The sequence below is a fragment of the Rhea pennata genome, chromosome 1 (genome assembly GCF_028389875.1).
Source record: "Rhea pennata isolate bPtePen1 chromosome 1, bPtePen1.pri, whole genome shotgun sequence".
Classification (NCBI taxonomy): Eukaryota; Metazoa; Chordata; class Aves; order Rheiformes; family Rheidae; genus Rhea; species Rhea pennata.
In genome coordinates, this window is record NC_084663.1 from 184288930 (window position 1) to 184308858 (window position 19929).

The window sequence follows — 19929 nt, forward strand, 5'->3', positions numbered from 1 at the left end:
TCAGGAGTTTTCAAGAAAGGTGAAACTACATAAAAGATATAAAAGAATAGTCTTTCCATGACTTTCTAACATAAAACTCCAGGGATCAGCTCTGCTGAATGCTAGCAGGGCTCAGTATGGCCCCATTCTGAGTCTGAGGGCTGCATGACCACAAGTTGCTCCATTGCCATGGGAGGACTGGGAGGGCAGTCACAGTTCTTTCCTGGTAAAAGTCCAGCTCTTCTATTAATATCTTTATTTTCAGTTATTCCAGCTTTTTTTCAGTTATGCCTGCTTTTGGGAAAATGAAAGCAGAAGTTGCTATCTCTTTTGAGCCAGCCCATTCGCAGTTCTAAATAAATAACTCTTCCTCATGCCAAATATCGTAAGAAAAGACTATTATAGAAGAGCAAGTCAAGGTGAGATCAGATGCTCTGGTTTAATTGCTGCTCTGGCTTTGTAAAGGAGTCTCTTTACAATTGCAAGATGTTTTCGAAGCAGGACAGTAGCAGAGAAGAAGAACTCTTCAGCTTGTTTTCAGGAAACAGATGGTAGAGTGGACTCATAACATAACCCTTGATAAATTGTACAGGATACTCCTTAACACTCGCTTCATGGACTGTGTTAGCTTTGACAGCTCATTCTTTCCAACAAATATGCAATACTTAGCATCCCTGCTCTGCTTTACACTAGACCACTTCCTAAGGTAGAGGGAAAACCAAGGAGAGCTGGCAGTAAGATCCCGACCACCAGGAAGGTGTCTGTTCCCATTACTGCTGTGCAGACTCCAAGACTGCATAAACTCTCCTTACTCAAGTAAGCCAGAGACAAGGCATTTTGTCTGGTGCATGCAGCAAGGGCCAGAATATCTGCAGCACACACTTCCACCTCATACTAAGCCAGATGGCTTCTTCCTGTGGTTATGGAGGATGATAATATCTTTTATCATAACAGAGGGTGGAAAGACTTTTGAAATAGATAAGGGGTTATTGTTCTTTAGGCTGCATAAGAGGCTCAAATTACATCCAGGCCCCTAAAGGCTATGCAGTATCAGTGTAACGGGACAAGATAGCACCTGCCCTGAAGAGTTCATAGTATGTATGGTGATCAGATGCTGGGTGGAAGAAAGACTGGTCTCCTGCCAAATAGAGGCACATAGCTGCTGAGACAAGGCACAGCAAGTCCCAGGACTTGTTCTTCTGATCTGCCTAGTGGAGCTCTAATAAAGTGCAAGTGACTTCTGTTCAACTCTGATTTCTGTTTCCTTTCATTGGAGACTTGTATACGGAGAGTGGAGAAAGGAAGAAAGGCGCAGGGCCTTGGCCTCATCTGGAGGCAGGCAGCATGGCTGGAAGTGAGCCTGATCTGGGGAACCAAAAGTGCTCCTAGGTCTTCCCTCTTCTATAGAAATACCAGACAGACCAAGGGAGCTGCCTCTCAGGCAGCTCTTAGCAGGCTGGGGTCTGAAACCAGCTTGCCTATGGCCTCTTGCACTGGTGCTTCCAGGTTTTTTCCGTGATTGTTACAAGGATATACCCATTACAGCTTGTCTGTCCCCTCTTGAGAGGTACTTAAAAATATTCAGATCTAGAACAGAAGTGATATAATTTCATCCTATCATTGAGCCATCTGAAAGTTTCTACCCCTGATTTAGAATTATTTGCTGTGACAATTTTATTAAATACTGCAGTAGAATTTTTTGATTGTCTTAATGTGATGCCAAGCACAACTGAGAGAACCAAGACATGAACTCAAAGGAAAAGTTCAGAGGCTAAGAGCAGCTTTTAAGCCTTAGGAAATGCTGAAAAGGAAACAAAGCAGGAATTGTCAAACACGTAGGAAATAATTTCTGCTTCAAATTCATTGAAGACACTGGAATCACTCCAAGGAGAAACCAGTCCATTAATCACATAAGAGTGGCTGCACCGAGTCAAATCGAAAACACATCAAGACAGTATCCTGTCTTTGACAGTTATCAGTAGCAGCTGCTGAAAAGGGATATAAAAAAAGGACAAGGAGAGGGTGGAAATACTAGATTAGAGATTATAACCTCTAACAGTCTGTGTTTTAGGGACTTCTGGAGCTGGCCATTATGTCTAGGCTACTCTCCTGAGGTGAGTTCACCTCTTCCTAATAAATAAGCCTACTGTTCATAGTCTATTTTGTTGACATTTATACTTTTGGCATTCCTACCAGCCTATGGCAGCGCATCTTGTCACAGAATTACAGGCTGTATGAAACAGTGTTCCCTTTGGTTTGCTTGAAATGTTCTGCCTGGTCATTTAATTCAGTGTCCCCTGCTTCTCCCCTACAGTGAGCAATTGTACATTTTTTGATTTATATGGAAAGCTGCGTGATGTTAGATTTAAATTCAAGTATTATTTCAATACTTTTTTCTAGGCTGCAAAACCCCAGCCCATTTAGTCTCTCCCTAATTGGAAGGTAGTTGTCACTGTTATCTTCCTCTATGCCTTTTCTATAGCTTGAATGTAAAGTCCTCAAGAATAATACTGAGTTCTGCCTTATCCATATAAAACAGCTTGCAAGTAAGTGTTGCCTTCTTCTGACCTCACTGACATTACAGATAGTCAGAAGGAAAGTGCTAGATGCAAGATTTCTATAGTAGAATTTATGCAAATATATACAGTTTCTACATTGCATATTGGAAAAAAATAATTTTGCCATTTCTGCCACTTTATCAGTGAGATCTGTTTCTAGTCACCATATTCAATGCAGCAGCCCAGTAACGTAGCATTGTTCAAGGTTGGACAGAAGAGAATTAATAGGAAAGAGATATTTTAATTAAAACTGAGCACAGGGAAAGGAGTGATGTGTTTGGATTTGCTTTATGGCCTAAGATGCAAAGCAGGTAAGGATATCCTGGACTGATTCCAGCTGTACTGCACAGCAGCATCCAAAGATATCATCACTAAAGAGTCTTTTATTTTTCTAGCCATGCCTCAGTAGTCAGGAGAGCTTGTTTGGTGGGCCTGAAGCCAAAAAGCCCAACCGTCTGACTTTCCGAGGCTGATGTTTACTGTCCCTTGTATCACAAAGCTGCTGCCTGGAGAGCAGCTGGCCTGAGGTGTCTGGAACAATCCCAGCCACAGTTTCATAAGAAACCCTTTCTACGTCTCTGCTTTCCCACAAAGGCTCATATTTTATGATTGCTGGTGGGCAGGAGGATGATGAAATGCATAGCTGATCTGAAAACATGAAAAGGCAAGAGGCAGATTTAAAAATTACACCAGTCATGGTTAGGCCTGTGAAATAAATAACACACACAGTGATTGGGCAAGGAGGAACAACAAACTCACTGCTCCCTCAACCAGCTGGTTTCCTGTCTGTGGTGTAATGGGTGGGAGTCTGAGTGGTAAATTTACACCTCACTAAAAGCAACATTATAAATTCATTGTCCTCTCTCTCCTCCCCACTTCCCACGTCTTTGCCAGAATTAAGAGTTGGATTGTACCAAATCATTTTAACTACACATGTATTTTTAAAAAGCCCCAAATCTTCATTTTCATATGCCTAAGAACTAAGGATTTGGAAAGAAAATCCCTCTTTAAATCAGAAATTGGATGGAAAGCAGTGGTGTCAGCTTTGACACCATGAAAACTGTGAACTTTACCTCTCTCCTGGTGGTCCTTTTCAGGTCAGGTGAAGGAGATCAAGAGGGAGACCAAAACAGCCAACACCTTGCTGGCTTCCAATTCCTGTGGAGAAATACAGGATTTGCATCTCCCAGGCTGTCAGCCTGGCAGGCAAACTCCTGCCCAGAAACAAACTGAAAGGCAATGGAAGCTGATGAGTCAGTAATTATTCGTACCAGTCAACATCAGCTACATGCACAGTGTAGTCTCTGAGCCCAGACATGTACCACCTCCTTTGCACCTAGAGAGAGAACTAGAGAACTTCCTGGCTGGCTACAGGCTGCTGTGCAGTGCTTTCGCTCGACTGATAATAGCCATCACCATATGATCTCCTCTGAACCACACCTGCATGGACTGGGAAGGAATATTGCAGCTGCCCCTGCTGTCCACAACATGTTGATTATGATGCCTGGAGGTCGCTTGTGTTCAGTGATAGCTTCACACTCACCTGAAGGAAAGCAGACTGCAAAGGTGATTTCAAAAGAACTGCTGTGAGTGACGGGCAGCTCCTTTCTCACTCACTCTCTGCCTAGGTTTACAGCCTGCGCCAGTAAAAAGAAAATTACTGGGTTTGAGTCTCAGGTGTAGGAAGGCCAGTTTATTCTCTTCAGTTTGTTGGGGATGCCTCACCTTGCTATGCTCTTTACACAAAAATCTTCCAATGCCTGAGAGCCACAGGTTGCCTAATACCTTCCTTGGAGAGCCAATAGGAAGAGAAGGAGTCTGGTATAGATCCTGTTTGTTTTTTTGCTAGGTTGGCATTGGTGCAGGTAAGACAAAGAGATGTTGAGTTTTCTGGCTTATATTCTGCACCAAGAGAGAGACAAAAAAAAAAAAAAAAAAAAAAAAAAACTAGCAGCCCTATGCAATCCCTGGCATGTTATATATGGGGCAAATTCTGTTTGGGAGGTTTATCTGGGCTGCTTGTGAGCCACCCTCACCTGCCATCCATCTAGTAGATGAGAAATGGATTTTAGCATAAATAAGAGTGGGAACCAATTTTTAAGAAGGATTTCCTCAAAGCTTTCCAGAATTTTTCACAGATACGAGGACATAGCTCAAATGAGGAAAAGAAGACTTGCTAGAACTGTAGCTGCCTGGGACTAGCTCAGGAGCCTGAACATTGCTATGCATTGCAATGGCAAGACAATTGTCAACAGTTTTGCTCTTCAGAGATAAACAGAGGCAACAGAAGGACTCTAAACCAGTGTTTATTTCAGTGGTTATTGGGCAGTTTATGTATATGATTCATGACAGACATGTTTTTCTACTGAGAACTTACTTGAGTAGCTGAAACACTTGTTCCAGTTGATAAGTTCACTGGGGATGATTAATCTAGAGGGAAACCAAGCACACTATTTTTAATCCTATCTGAGTGCTTGTATTTTCCACATAAAGTGATGTGAAGACGCTGCTTTGCAACCTTCTCTTCTCCTGGGGACAGAATTAAAGTACCTTTTCATTTAATCGAGGAAGCCATCATCAGCCCACAGTCCAGAAGTCTCCAGCTACTCTGGCAAGCAGCCAAACGAACAAGGTGGTTGTTCCATTTTGAGCCTCAAATGTCACTGAAGTGTAGCGTATTAGCAAGAATAGCCTTGGAAGGAAAATATACCTAGAAAAGTGACTCAGCAAGCTGGGGAACAGCAGTCTCTCTCTCTCTCTCTCTTCTAATTTTTGTAGTTTAGGAGAATCTGTTTCTAATGTGCCTCATCTTACCAGTGAAATTGTTCTCTGAATAACCTTCCTAACTGCATCGCACAAGGCCTCTGCTCCCCTTCACTGGTAATCACACAGCCACCTTGAGTCTAGTTGGTGAATACAGCTTCTGCTTCTGAGGAAAGTGCCGTTAGGGAAATGTTAAGGTACTTTTGCTTTCTTTAATCTCCTAAGGGCTTTTATTGTTCTTTGAACAAAGTTGATCATAGAGATCTGTTTTTACTCTTTATTTCACTCCAACCCACTCATCTGTTTTCTTCCTCTGAGGTAGAAGTAAAGGAGATGATAGTTTGGCAACAGACAAGCCAGCACTTCACAGACAGGCATTGACTCATCTCCAGTTTTAGGATTCTTGTTCCTCTACACAGCTTTCAGACCTATCCTATCTTACCCAACCCGACCCTACCTACCCTGCCCTACCCTCTACCCTGCTCTATCCCGGACGTCAGGTCAGATGACGTGTACTTCCATTTCAGACACTGTAAATCAGATATTCTACAGACACATTTGTGGTGGTAAAAAGCCTCCTCTTCTTCACCACCTCCTGACTAAGGTCTCATCTGGAGGGTTTTCTGCCACCATGGGGATATAGAAAAAGTCCCATCTGGTGTGCTGCTGCTTCAACAGTATTTTAAACGGGAGCTGCACCACCCATTGCCAACTGTTTTGCAGATTAGATACACAGGAATTGCCATGCCAGAACACGCCACTGGTCCATCTAGTGGCTAATGCAAGATTTTTTAGAGAAAGACATAAAAGGCTTCTAATGAATCCAATTAGTCAATATTATACCAATGGGGGAAATTTCTCCCTGACCTCAGCTGGTTATCAGATTATACACCCTGAAGCATGAAGATTGATAGGCCATGTCATTTCAGTGTATCTGGAGCAACTGCAGATGCTCTGTTTATTCATATTAATGTGTAGGAATAAATTCAACTCAGATACAAGAAGGTGCAACTCCTCTACATTCAGTGATGACAAACTAGCAGTGAATCCGGTAAATCTTTTGATTAAAGATGTTTCTTTGAACATGAGAGAATAATATCAATCTTGTATTTTCTGCTCACACTACAAAATATACAGATCTGTTCCTATAGAGGAAGGCTACACTGCCATAGTCTTAAGTAGATTTTTTTTCAACATTGGCACAGGGAATTAAGAAAACAAAATCGAACAGCTGGCATTTACTGAGGCAGACTTTACCCAGGAGCAAGATCAATCTTAGGAAAATAAAGCTCAAGTGCCTACTATAATATTGATATGTACCTCAGTGTTTTCTAATGCATTTTTAATCAAAAAACACTTTTTAGAAACACAGTGTGCCCTTCAAAATATTGCCATGATATATCCTTCTAAATTTACCTGGCTCTAAGAAGTAACACAGTAGCAATGAAAGCAGGTATAAATTGTCTCCAAAATGCCAATATTTATTAGGAATAAGACTTTCATCTGTGAGAAGGGAGAGAAAAGTGTGTGTGTGTGTGTGTGTGCATTCATGCGACTGACATCAGCCTGTTGTGCTGTTATGACAAAAGGTTGCTGAGAGCTGTACACAGAGACCTGTCTTAGATGAATTTAACCAGCCCTCTGTGTTGTTCAGAATGACTCATTGACTGGTGTGTGGGAATATAATTCATTCTCCTGATTTCTCCTAGTTTTTTTGCTGCAATTATTTATTTGAGTATTCAGTGATAAGAAAATCAAGTCTGATACTGGTCACCTAAATCATAGTTTTGCTATGGTTTACTCCCTGATGAGGGTTGTCCCAAAGCATCTAGGAGCTTTTAGAAGAAGTGCATGTGCAATATGTGGTGCTATTTTGAGAGAATATCCATTTGCAAAAGTTGTGCATAGTATGTTTTTTGCATTACTGACACATTAATTCTTTTTTTAAAAAAGTAGAAAGGCAATAGGAGAGGTGCTGTATGAATTAGAAGATGAAATGTTTGCTGTAGAAACTACCACTCATGCAATTAATAGTTAAGCATTTGTTAATATCTGGTGAACACCTGCATACACTATTCCTAAGAATAACATTTAATTCTAATTTCTCCAGGAGAAACATTACAGAAACATGCCTCTTTCCTATGATGTGGTACATTTGGAAAAAAAACAAGAGCTTGATGCTTGGAACAGTTCCTAAAGCTTTCCTAATTCATCATTTGTCCTTCTTTAATGTCTCTGACTTCATTCCCTGATATGACACTGTGTTGCAATGCTTTTCTGCAGCTGTCACTCTAGCCTTCATAAAGGGCTAAAGTGACACATTTGTTAGGATCATTTTAAGGGCCTTTGTAGGGTTTCAGATAGTCATTTACATTTGTGCCAGAAGGATGTGCAGGATATTCACGTCATCCGACATTAGCACATAGGAGCATAGTCCCTTCTCTTGCTAGTGAAGGTGGAGAAGCTTCTCCAGACACCAGCTCCAAAGCCAGACTTACAGATGAGTGTATGGGACAGTACCCCCTGGACTCCATCAGCCAGCCTGACTAGGGCCCGTTCACAGCACACTGCTTCTGTCTTCTGGTTTGGATTGCTTTTCTATGGAAAGCTGGGGGACAGAAAGGAGCAGGGTTTGTGCACCGTGGGCCAGGTCTGAGGTGTGCATCCAGGTGAAGAACTTGGAAGTAGGCCCAGGTAGAGGAATAGAGATATAACTGTAGAGCATCTAAGTTAAGCTCCTCTTCTGAAGTACCATCTGGAGTACACTCTCTCCCTCTTCAGTACTGCAAGTTAAGCCTTAGAACTGTAGTTAAATGGTAACAAACCCCTATAATATACCTGTAAAGACAAGTGGGGCTTTTTAAGTTGCTGGAGTTTTGGACACACTTTCCATCGGTGTCATGCTGGAATAATAATCAATGTCTGGGATGCCCTTCCAGCTTATGACTCAGCTGTGCTCAATCTTCCCACTCTAAAAATTGGATGAACTATCAAAATATAGACTGAAAATCAAAGATGTTGCAGAATAGTGTCTATCCTCCTTCTCTCAAGCATTCATCTTCATATGCTTTCTGAATATTTCAAAGTGCTTTGGCACATGTTATCCTGAGATGTTTGTTTCAGCTCTGGGAGTTAATGAAAACAGATCAGATGCAGTATTATATTGACACTTAGATGCATGCTTTCTCCATTAGTAATTCTTCTGTATTCATTTTCATGAATATGAAAGTGTAAGAATTGAGTCTTGGCTTCTCATTTACTTACTGCCTGTTACTAATAAAAGGATTTCTGTAGAGGACAAATTCAGCAAATGAATCCTCAGCAGAATTTCAGTGAAGCTACTGGACGACCCCAGACATGATCTGTCCCACTACATCTCCTTTGACTTTTTGCCTATTTACAAAGAATTTGGCTGAAGAAGCCCTTGGCTTGAGTATGTCTAAAGTTCAGTTTATTTTTACTTAATCGGGTCCTGCAGGACTCCTAAGGATTGCAGGCACCAGACAGCTGTGTTTAGCCTTGTCTGTTACTGTAACGTCAAGGAAACCTATCATAACTGGCAAGCCTTCTAAAAACATGAGTGCTCATGGATTACAAAAGGAGAAAACATTCAGATTAAAATAAACTGTTACCAGACAAAAAGACACCCACCCTTTTCCCCAATTACTTCTTAAAAAACAGGGAGTTTGCTTTGATCAGACTCTAAGGTGAGAGCAGATTTTCTGGAAGTTATCTTCAAGCTAACAAAATAGTGATAAGCAAGGGAGGAAATGGAGCCAAGATATGCCATGTTTGTAAAAAGACAAAAATCTGGCCATTGTAACAATCTTCTCCAAGATCTCCCAGAGAGGACATCAGAAAAAGAACCTAGCTGAGCCCTAAACAGGATTTCCATTCTTGCACAGCTGGTCTGTTTGTGTGGCTTTGGGATTATATAGTAATATTCTTCGGAGGATATACAAAGAAATATAGTAACTTAGCCGCCTCTAGTTGGTTTTCCTCTTTCTGGAACAGAATCAAAGTATAGAAGTCATATGCTATATATAAAAAAAAAAGAAAAAAAAAAAAAAAAAGAAAGCTAAACAGGTGCAAATAAACTATTGGTTTCTGCTGAGAAGTTGATCCCCTGAGGTTTTTCCAAGGCAATGTATACATACCCATACCCAAAGTGTCTGAGAAGCCAGAAGAATGAGTTTCCCAAGGGAATACTTCATGTTATGCAAAAATGGCTACAAAAAAGGAAAGATCACAGAGAATTTGGGCCCACTGGGTCAAAATTATGCTAGCATGAATCACTCTACTCAGTCAGATTCAGCGGTCCTCTCCTCTGGAGTAAGGCTGCTCTGGATGGAGGATTTGTGTTAAACAGCTGGAACACCCCAGCAAAAATGAGCCTTTGATTTTCATGGCACAATTCCAGGTTCAAAATGGAGTGAGTGAGAAGAGAGTTTGCAGCTCAGGAATGTTGCTCCCCAGGCCTGGTGCCAGTGGGGAGGTGGAAACCTCTCCTTGCTGAAAGAGGAGAAGCTGGATACGTCACCAGAGAGTCACCAGAGAGGGAGGCACCCCCTGAGAATGATTCTCCCCATCCTTAGAAAAGTATCTAGCCTAAGAGGAGTAGGATGACTCACCTTTGATGAGTCCCTCCCTCTTTCCCCTTGACTTCAAGGGAAGCGTAAGCAACTCCTTTGACTGTTTGAACTGTTTTGTACTCTTACATCTGAGTAGGGTGGAACAACTCAAGGAAAACATTTTATTGCTCCTGCAGGGGCCAGGGCCACTGTGCAGATAAGCGGAGGACTCCGCTGTGCTTTCGGTCAGGACTCCTCCACCAGGCTATATTTAGAATGAGGGAGCTCAACAGCACAAACAGGATTTGCGCGTGCGGTTATCTTGTTTGTCTGGATTTTGAGTAGTAGCTCACTTGAATTAACTACTTGATAGGGCATTCAGAGGAAGGTAAAAACAAATAGTCTTCCATCTGGTGTTTCTCTGATAGTACCGATTTTTAACTTGAAAATCCAGTGTAACTGAAAGCCACACTGAGAGAAGGTCAAAAGTGATCATGACTCTGAAAGAAATCAAAGACTCTTATGCTGTTCATCAGTCAGGACTTCTGCTTAACACATGACTTCCACAGTGCAGTTTTGTTCTAGCTAACTGGATTACACTTAATATGTGAGATGTAATGCTTGGATAAGAACTATGAAAAGTAGGCAGTAAAATGACATTCTATTTGAAAGTGTGGTGAATGCAGTCAGATTTTACACAATTTATTCGGGATAAAGGAGAGAAAAAAGGAGTATGCCTTACATACCAGCTCAGAACATTTTAGTTTTACAAGCTGCTGTCCAGTAGTAGCTAATGACATAGTCTTAAAATGATATGACTGGAAAACATTCCTGTAGACAATTTAGACAATTCGAAATGTATCCTGGGCCCTAGGACTCATTTAGATGCTGTTATTGTTCAGGAGAGGACCTGGACTCTCAAAGCTCACTGTGTAATGGATTGCCTATGTGTAACTCTGAATTGACTGTAAGTCATTTCCAGTAGTGTTAAAGTGGTGATTTTCTCAAATTTCAGAGAGTGTCTTGTAGCTCCTGGGTCTTAGGGTCAGGTAAACAAGAATATTTTAATGATGACTTTTAGGTATTCTTTGAATGTTACATTGATAGTTGACTGTGTTTTCCCTCACCTGGCAACAGAACTGTTTTGCCTCATTCCTAGTTTCTCCCAAGCTTTCACAGGCATGGAGTCTGCCACTACCAAGGAAGACAGGAGAAGGAAACCACTGCAGGTTGTCACAGCTCATGGTATGAGGCACCATGGCTTTATCACCGTTTCAAATTTGGGGTGAATAGGCCATGCGGGCACCATGTGCACTGGGGGAAGAAGCGAAATGGGGTTCTTCATCCAGCTAAGCACCTCTGCTCGGAAACCAGGGCAGTCCTCAATGCCCTTCACAATTCAACGACCTAAAAAGATAGATGTCTTACAGCTCTTTCCATAGCTTTCCTGCTAGATCTGGGCAGCATTTCCCCCCTCACATTACTACTGCTTTGCCCTTCAAACCTGCCTCTGTCCTATTCTTGCTGGCTGGCCCCAGGCAACTCGAATGGCAGGCTTAGCTAGGACCGTGTCTCCTCATCCAGGTGCAAAGCGGCTGCCATTCTCTCGCCTTTCCTAGCCAGGCATCACGCCCACATCCAACTGCCACTGTGCAAAGCAGCATGAAGCCAGCAGATTTGCATACATCTGTGCAAACTTTCTGTGAGGTCTGAGTGGCTAAGTTTCACTGTGGGTTTGGGGCGTGTGTGAAGCCAGACACTGCTGGATTTCAACAAGTGTGTGAAAGTATTGCGTTTAGCTACGTCTGCTTGCTGGGCTGGACATTTCTCTGACTATTTATGTGGATATTCACAGGTACCTTCCTAATCAGTGCTTTACCAAACTTATTGTCAAAACTTTGCTGCTTTCAGCACCAGTGGATACCAGTGAGGAAACACTGAGGTCACTGGGATTTTTTAATCTAAGAGAGAAAAGACCAAGTGGGAAAAGAGGGATATAACAGCAGTTTTCATATAGAAAAAAGATCGCTACCTCAAAGAAGGACATGCTCTCCATGTCCACAGAGGACAGAACAAGATGGAAGGGGCCTTTAACCATTGTAAGAGAGATTTTGCTTGGATACTAGGGAAATCTTTCTCATGGTAAAAATAGTGAGGCCATGGAATATGCGTCAAGGATAACTGTGTAGCCTCCACTGTGGTATCAGAGCAGGAAATGAGGGAGGTCCAGAACAGTTCAGGCCAGAATCTCACACTGTTGATCCACCGTGGAACAGGCACATGGACCAAATGACCTCCCAAGGTCTCTTCTAGCTCTGTTTTCTGTCACTCATATTTATAATTCTTATTTTATTCTTATTATGTTCTAATAGCATACAGAAGCCCCACTCAGCACTATTTGGGTTATTGTATTAGAATATATAGAGGATGACCTCTACCCTGGAGAACCTAGAGTCAGCAGGGATTGAGAGGCAAAATGGGCCTTGGGGAGATGGGGGCAGAGAAGGGGGAGCCAGCTTTCCCCAAACTAACCAATGGCAAGACCACAGGGAGGAATCTGTTTCTGGAGCCAAAATCGAGTGGCTGTCTGATCAGAAGCTCGACAAAAATGTTACATTCCTGCATTGCCAGTTGGTCTGAAATTTGGTGGGATTTACATTGCTTTCAAATTCTTTGAATATTTTGCAGCCCCTATCAGGAGGTTATGATTTGTTGCAGACTGTCCCATTCTGCCTTTCAGGAGCCAAGGTAATGCCTTGAAGTGCTTCAAATCCCATATCAAACTCAATAGCACACAAGGTTTTGGTCAGATATCCTCAATGTCAGGCTTCTAGGTGATGTTTTTCTGCAGAGAAATCCAAGGACTAAAGCAGACATCAAACTGGTTTGGTGAAACTCTACCATTTTCCCTTCATCCTTCTTTGCTATCTACAGTGTAAGAACAACTGGCCAGCTTGCCTGTGAGATGACATCCTAAAACAAATAGGCTATTGGTTTCACTTTGAAGGGGCTGCCGAAAAAGCAGGCTGCAGCCACTCCACCAGCTTCATGTGCTGAACTGGGAACATTTAACAAAATAGGCAAAAATAATATTTCTATTAACAATTTATCTTGATCTTTTGAACTTTAAGTCACAGTAACAATTTAAGAGGATTCCACAGTCTCAGCTGGAACTGTCACATTTGACACTTGTGTGAATCACAAAAAAACAGCATAGTCTTGCATGCATGGAGGCACTCGTGCTTGCCCCAGGTCATTCCCTGTCAGCAGCGTAATGTTATCTCATCCTTCCCAGCACTGGAGTCAGGAAAAGATGGAAAGGGACTAGTAGGAAAGGTGAAGCAGGAAAGCAGCCTTATTTTTGTATTATACAAAGCAGTCTTTGTATTTCCCCATTCTCAAGACAGCGTCCTGACCCATGTTTTCAGGACAGGAGTTAACGCTAAGTCAGCTCTTGACCATGCTGGAGAGCCTCAGGGATCACCCTGTAGCACAGTGCTACACCTCGCTACGCCACCTGACACAACGCGCCGAGCCTCCCAGGCCTGTCAGAAGGACAGGCTCTGCCAGATCGCCTGTGAGCCAGTGCACAAATCAGGCTGGCGGCGTCTTGGTGTGGCTGAGCTCCTGAGAGTGTTGTTTTTGTTTCCAACATCAGGGAGCAATGCTGAGGCTCTGCAGAGGATGGGGAAGAGGGCAGCTTTTCTTTGTTCTTTCTTATTTTTGGGAGATGTCAGAACAGCCTTTCCCGGTGCTGGTTTAATTACTTTCTGTGTGAAGGAAGCAAAAGCTGGCTAATTAAGGAATCATGTCAACAGATTTTTATTCTTTTTTTCCCTTTCTTTCTAGGAATTTATCTGACTCACTAAACATGCTGCATGGTCATGTGTTCCCTAGTGAAGGTTGGCTCATTTTTATTTATGCATTGCAGCGTGCAGCCCTGAACTCTCTCCTCACTTGAAGCCACAATACCGAGCTGGTCCTCAGTTTCACCATAGCTCTGCCAGCTGTGCCACAGCTTCCTTGCAGGGCCACCCTCTATCCTCAGGTCATGGCTGTGTGCCTACTGCTTTCAGTCTGGCTGCTCTTTATTTACATGAGGAAGCCCAGGATGGCTGACACAAACTCTTTCTTACAATGATTAATGTTTCACTTTAGGAGCCAGCAGTGGCATTCCCTGGAGGATCTCACAATCTGGAGTAGGGCAGGGTATTCTTCATTAGCTGCTATTTGCCATTTGGTATTTATTAGTGGCAATGAATAACAGGGAGAACGAAGTCCATCATCTTCTCTGGGAGCCCATTGTCATTGTTTAAAATAGCAGAACAATGAAACCAAAGCTAGGATCAGACTCTTAGAGAAATTATCCTTCTCAAAAAACAGCATTACAGTAAACCTCAAGTCTCACAAATAACCTTCAACATCATTCATCAGCCTATTTCAAAAGACAGCCACCCTTGCAGAGTGCCCCAAAGAGCAAAGAACAAGAATTACTTCTAGCAGTAAAAGTGCCTGATAAAAGTGCCTTCTACACAAGGACAATATCTCATAGCCAGATAATGATCTGCTCAGGAAGCTTTTGTCCCACCACAAGGTAAGGAACAAATTGGCCATTGAGGAGGTGACAATGGGTTGCGGCAAAAAAAATGTGCTTAATATTTGTATCAATGGTGCAAGGACTAAAAATTCAGAGGAGAAGATGTTAGGAACTGGCAATATTTGTGAGGACTGATGTCTCCGAAAGTTGAAATAATAGATATGGGGTAAAATTCAGAGGCTGGGAGTGTCATGGTGAAAGCATCTGAGACTACTCACAAACTCTGCTGCTGGAGGGAGCAGTTGGTGACTTCAGAGAGACAGAGAGGTCCCAGGCAGCCTCAGACAGTGCCAAGCTACAGCAAAGCACCTTTTGTGTCCTTGTACAGAATACTAGTGGGAGTGGTGCCGTTATGAATACCCAAGCTGGGACAAAGCCAGAAGAGCAGAAAGCCTGTTTTCTGACTTAGGAAAATCGTCAGCCTGGGAGTGTGATTGCTGTGGCAAACCCAAAAGACTCTGGCTGGTCTTACTTAGGAGAATGACGGTAAGGGGACAGGACTGCTATCTGTGTTTCTAGCAGGAGTTTAAGCTTCTGCTGGCACCTTTGGCAGCAAACTGAAAGGAATCATCCCACAGGTCTGTGTGGGATGGGACTTCAACTTGGAGCTGGTAATGATATAATAAAAACTATATGGTATGTATGAATTTACCACCTCTGCTGCTCAAAGTTTTCCTGTCATCATGGCCAAAGGAAGGCCATATCAGGGACAATTTGATGATGTCCCAAGCATGATGGCTCTAGCCTGACACCACTGAGATTTCACAGGTGACATTCTCACAAAAGACTTGGCCTTGGGCCCATTATGGAAAAAAAGTGACTTACAGATATAACAGCTATTTCAATTAGTTTCATTTCTCTCTAAGTAGTAAATAAATTCCCTGCATACACACACACATAAATTGACAGTCTGTGGTCAGTCAGAGCAACAGTTTAAATACCGATTGCTTTGGATGGGTCTCACCTGAATTCTGAGTGAAACACATGCAACAGAGCCTGTGGGCACTGAGCTGTACCAGGTTACAGATCTCTGCAAACAGGCTGGCAATGTGTAATTGCTTCAGATGTAACCTGCTCACAGTAGCAGACCTGTGCTGGGCAGCGAGGTACCTGCTGATAACCATAGATGAATGTCCATGTGCAGCACCATCTGGCATAGCTGGAACTGGCCCTAACCATTTGTTACTCTGAAGAAAACTGCAGGAAAATGTGGAACCCTCCATGTTTCACTGATCTAACATGAATGATGAACTGGCATGCTGAGGACAACTTGGCTACAAATACAACAAAACAGCTTCAAGGACATCATCTTGACTGCTAAGGCCATCACCCTAAGGTAAAACTTTAGAGAAGGGTTTGGGTTTCTTTAGTGAGTCAAGAAACAAAAGGTTTTATCATCTTTGTCACTGCCTTACTGCATGAGTTTGAGAAGTCAGCTAAGTTCTAGCTGCACCAATTTTCATATCCAGGAATTAGAGGCAACTATGATACAGTGATATGAAAATTAAAGTTGTTGAGCTGTGATTCAATTTCTGGCCTCCACGAAGAGCACAGTCTACATTATTTGAGCCTAATTGGAGATGTTTACATGGCTGAAGACAAAAAAGAAATGATAAGATAATTGATAAAGACACTTTGATAAGAAGGGAGTATTCCTTCACTTGAGGTATTAATAGTTTAAGCTGGCACTGGCCCAACAGAGAAATATCTGTGAAATCTCAGCCTAAGTCTTCATCAGTCTTGAGCCAGTTGCTGCAATGGTAATGCTTTTTGAAGGGTGAATATAAGCTATTAAAAGATAAGGTAAATATTTACAGATTACATTTTCATATACAGACACACTTGATGCACATGCAAAAACTTGTTTAGGTGAAAGCAAAGAGTATTTACAGATGCAAAGCAGCTGCTGGTGCACGTGAGTAGCTGCTGGAATTTACCTTGAGCAAAAAAATGTTCATTTACATGGTTAAGTGTTGGCTTTCAGCAAACACCTGGATTTGATACAATGAATGAATCTGCTAAGTGTTATTCTAGTCACCCAAACATTCAAGAAACAGGCCTCCAAAGTGACTAAATGGGCTTAATAAAGAGTTTTACTTCAGAATAAGTTTTACTTTCTTATTATTTATCTTCTCATTTTAGAGCTTTCCTGGGCTCATTTAGCCATGTCTTGTAGGTATTCAATAAATGCGCAAAAACTCCACAATAATCATTTTTATTCACAGGCACTGGGATTTTTGTACTGTTTGGCTTGTGGTGTAATGAAGATACAGAGTCAGCAACCACTATTATTACTCTTTTCAGGAAACACTGAGATTAAAGCAAGATAGGGCTATCCCATCTTCCACTCATGCACATGACAGGAGACCCAGCTAACTATTTATGTGTCTCAGAGTGGGAAGCCAGTGTCTGCTCAGGGACTGTTCTTTGTACTGACTCTTCAGCATACCAGTTAAGGCCACTCTATGTTAGATATCTCACCTTAAACGTGCAATAAATAAAACAGCAATATTAACCTCCTGCCTTGTAATACTGGTTTCCACACCCTCCACACAAACTCTCCAAGGAGTTGCAATTTACAGTTGTAAAGCTACAAAATGAAATTCTGAAAAAAATAAACTCTTTTCCTCAGGTCTACCTTACCTAGGAGAGATTCTATCGGGGGAAATTATCTTTCAATAAGGTGGTTGCCAGCCACTAAAGCAAGTTATCACACATGCTTCCCCTTTCCACACTCCTCTGCCCTGCGGGCACATTTGCAATGACTTGATTCTAAAGCTCAAAGGGGCTTGATGATAAAAATTTATTTGGGCTGAGCAATGACTGTCATTTCACTAGCATACTCAGGCGCTCTATAGAGTCGATAGAATATTCCTAAGAAAATGTCACTGGAAAGCTGGTAATATCAGTCTAAGCCAGAACAGGTCTGCCATATTCAAGAGATCTGACAAGATCTACCCTCAAAATCTCTCCATATTTCTCTCCAGTCACTTGGCAGCTGTGCGAGTCCATGCACAAATTTTTACATGGAGACAAAATAGGAGGTGTTGATGAATCATCTGCTTCTTTTGCTGTTGTCCCAAGCAGTGAGATATTCTGCTGTGAAAGAAATTTAAGATTATTTCTGTCTGGAGATTCAAAGTGATGAGTATATTTTAAGTCTCAGCAACATCCATGGAAGGAAAACACTACCACATCTGGGAGATGAGAGACTCCTGTATGGGCAATATCTGAAGGCACTGCTGTTTCTTACGTTAAACGCAGAAATCCCACCTGCAGCTGCAGTTCTCAAAACTGGAGCAATCCCAACAAGAAGCAGAGGAAAATTCACATCCTCGAAGATCCATTCCCTTTTAGAAATGAGTTTAGGTTTCAAAACCAACTGCAAACAACATATAGGTTAACATTAGTGAAAGAAGTGCAAGTCTATCTTCTAATCATTGACTTGAAGGCAGACTCATGCAGTACATGCATGAGGCTTTCTGTGGAAAGAGCCCTGTACTTGCTGGTAGTCAGAGGCTGTAGAGTGTGTTATTGGACTTCAGCTTCCAAAAAGCATTTTGTAGGACTACGTTCCCCCTTGCACCGTACACAAGCACTATTGAAATTTGTTCTGTCAGCAGATCAGATTCTGCAGCTGCACACACATGGCTGGAACACTCTTGAGAGGCCCTTCATCTTCAGGACCCACTGTGGTGAAGTATTGCAGGTGAGTGCTGGATACAAAATATATTGCTACAGCTGCATGATCATTGTCTGAAACAGCCATGCTGGCATCACTTGTATGCCCACATATCCTGACTGGTAGAGGAATGGTCACATCTCCTTTTGGAGTGAATAAATTGCATCTACATAACACAGTGGCAGAAGCACACCATAATCTTAAAGATAGCTCACTGGTTCCTCAACAACACAAGCCTGTCTAGCACAGTCAGACCAGAATATAAACCAGAAATAGTCCTCCTTGCCAATTCCCTTTTCATTAAAAAAATAAATAAATAAATGGAAATTGAAAGGCCAAATGGCATTGATGTTACTGAAACTGTCTGCAAAATAGGAACTTCCTTGTGCAGGCCAATCTGATGGCCAGGAATCAAGATGCTGAAGGTCTCATGTGGAGCCTCTGTGATCAATCACAGTGACAAATGTTGCCACTGCCAGTCAGCTCCAGTGACAGAGTACAGGTATGGCTGGATCTGTAGCACTGGCCTCCAAAAAAAACAAGAAAAGTAGGGCTTCATCTATCACCCAGTGAGGAACTGCTATTCATGCTTCCTATCCCCGACCTCTGCTGCAGGTATATCTAGCTGAGAAAGTGACTGACATTCCTCTGTTTTGAGCACTGAGAACACAGTTTGTTAAGAAATGCCTCCTTCCTTATCACATCCATGAGCCTTCAGCCAGCAGCTTGCTATTGCAAGCCCTGGAGACTAGGGCTTGGAGGGAGCCAGGGAGCAGGTGGATATAAGTTGTCCTTGTCTGAAGTATCTAAAGAGGCAAAAATACCATAGATGCCAGTTTATGACTGTGTCTTAGTACTTAGACTGCACTAGGGGTGTTTGTGGCAGGACGATCTTACAAATACAGCCAAAGGAAGGCGAGAGAGCAGGAGCTATCTCCGCAGTGGGAGGTACACCATGACAGCAGTGTTTCCCTGCTGTGTGTCAGTAACTGGCTGTGAGTAATGACAACTGGGTCAAGTCCTGGAGCAAGCACTTGAAATCTGTGATGGCATACAGGATGTGCAGCTCCTCAGGCAAACCCAGGAGTCGATGAGGCAGGCAGGCAGGGCTTCCTAGGAATGCTGTGGCTGCTGAGACCTTGGATGTGCCTAATCTGTGAGGTGGCTCCATCACCTACCCCCAGCAGGTCCATACTGGGCAGGTGATGAACACAGTAGTGAAGGCATGCACTCCCAGGAGCCCCCTGAGCAGATGAGAAGAAAAAGCCTCACCTCTCTGTATTTTGTTGTTTACCAGTATGACTATGTCCTGTGCCTGTCATGCTTGAGGAATTGTGTAGTACCTGCCCGGTCCCTTTATGGCTAAGATAGACACTGTCAGGATCCACTTTGTGTGTGAGGAAACTGAACTTGGTCACAGAGATAAATATAGAGCTGGAAATGGACATGTTGTCATATGCATGCGATTGCCCTGGAATTTCAGCTTTTGTCCAAAATCTGGATGCTGCTGGTCCTTAGTAAATTTCATAGGATCATAAGATCATAGAATAATTCAGGTTGGAGGTTCAGAGGAGACTAGTTGGCTTTCTTCTCTGGGCCTAACAGATCTGAACTGAATTGCCTCCATTACTGTCTCCTTGCACTGCTGCTGCAGGTTTCTCCTTGGAGGCAGCAGTCAGACATGTTGGCCTCATCTCAACAAATATCAGCAATAACTTGATTTTCTTAGTGTCTGTGTCAGGGTTAGATAACCTCATAACCCTTCATACTCATGTTTAT

At 42.5% G+C, this 19929-nt stretch overlaps 1 long non-coding RNA gene across 1 annotated transcript in view; it reads left to right on the forward strand.

Moving 5' to 3' along the window:
• The window catches only part of LOC134140735 (uncharacterized), a 40739-nt gene extending 22599 nt beyond the window's left edge, over positions 1-18140 (forward strand). Inside the window, exon 3 of the long non-coding RNA XR_009958483.1 lies at positions 18092-18140. This is a non-coding gene — a long non-coding RNA (uncharacterized LOC134140735). The remainder of the gene's footprint in view (positions 1-18091) is intronic.
• Positions 18141-19929: the final 1789 nt, after the last annotated feature.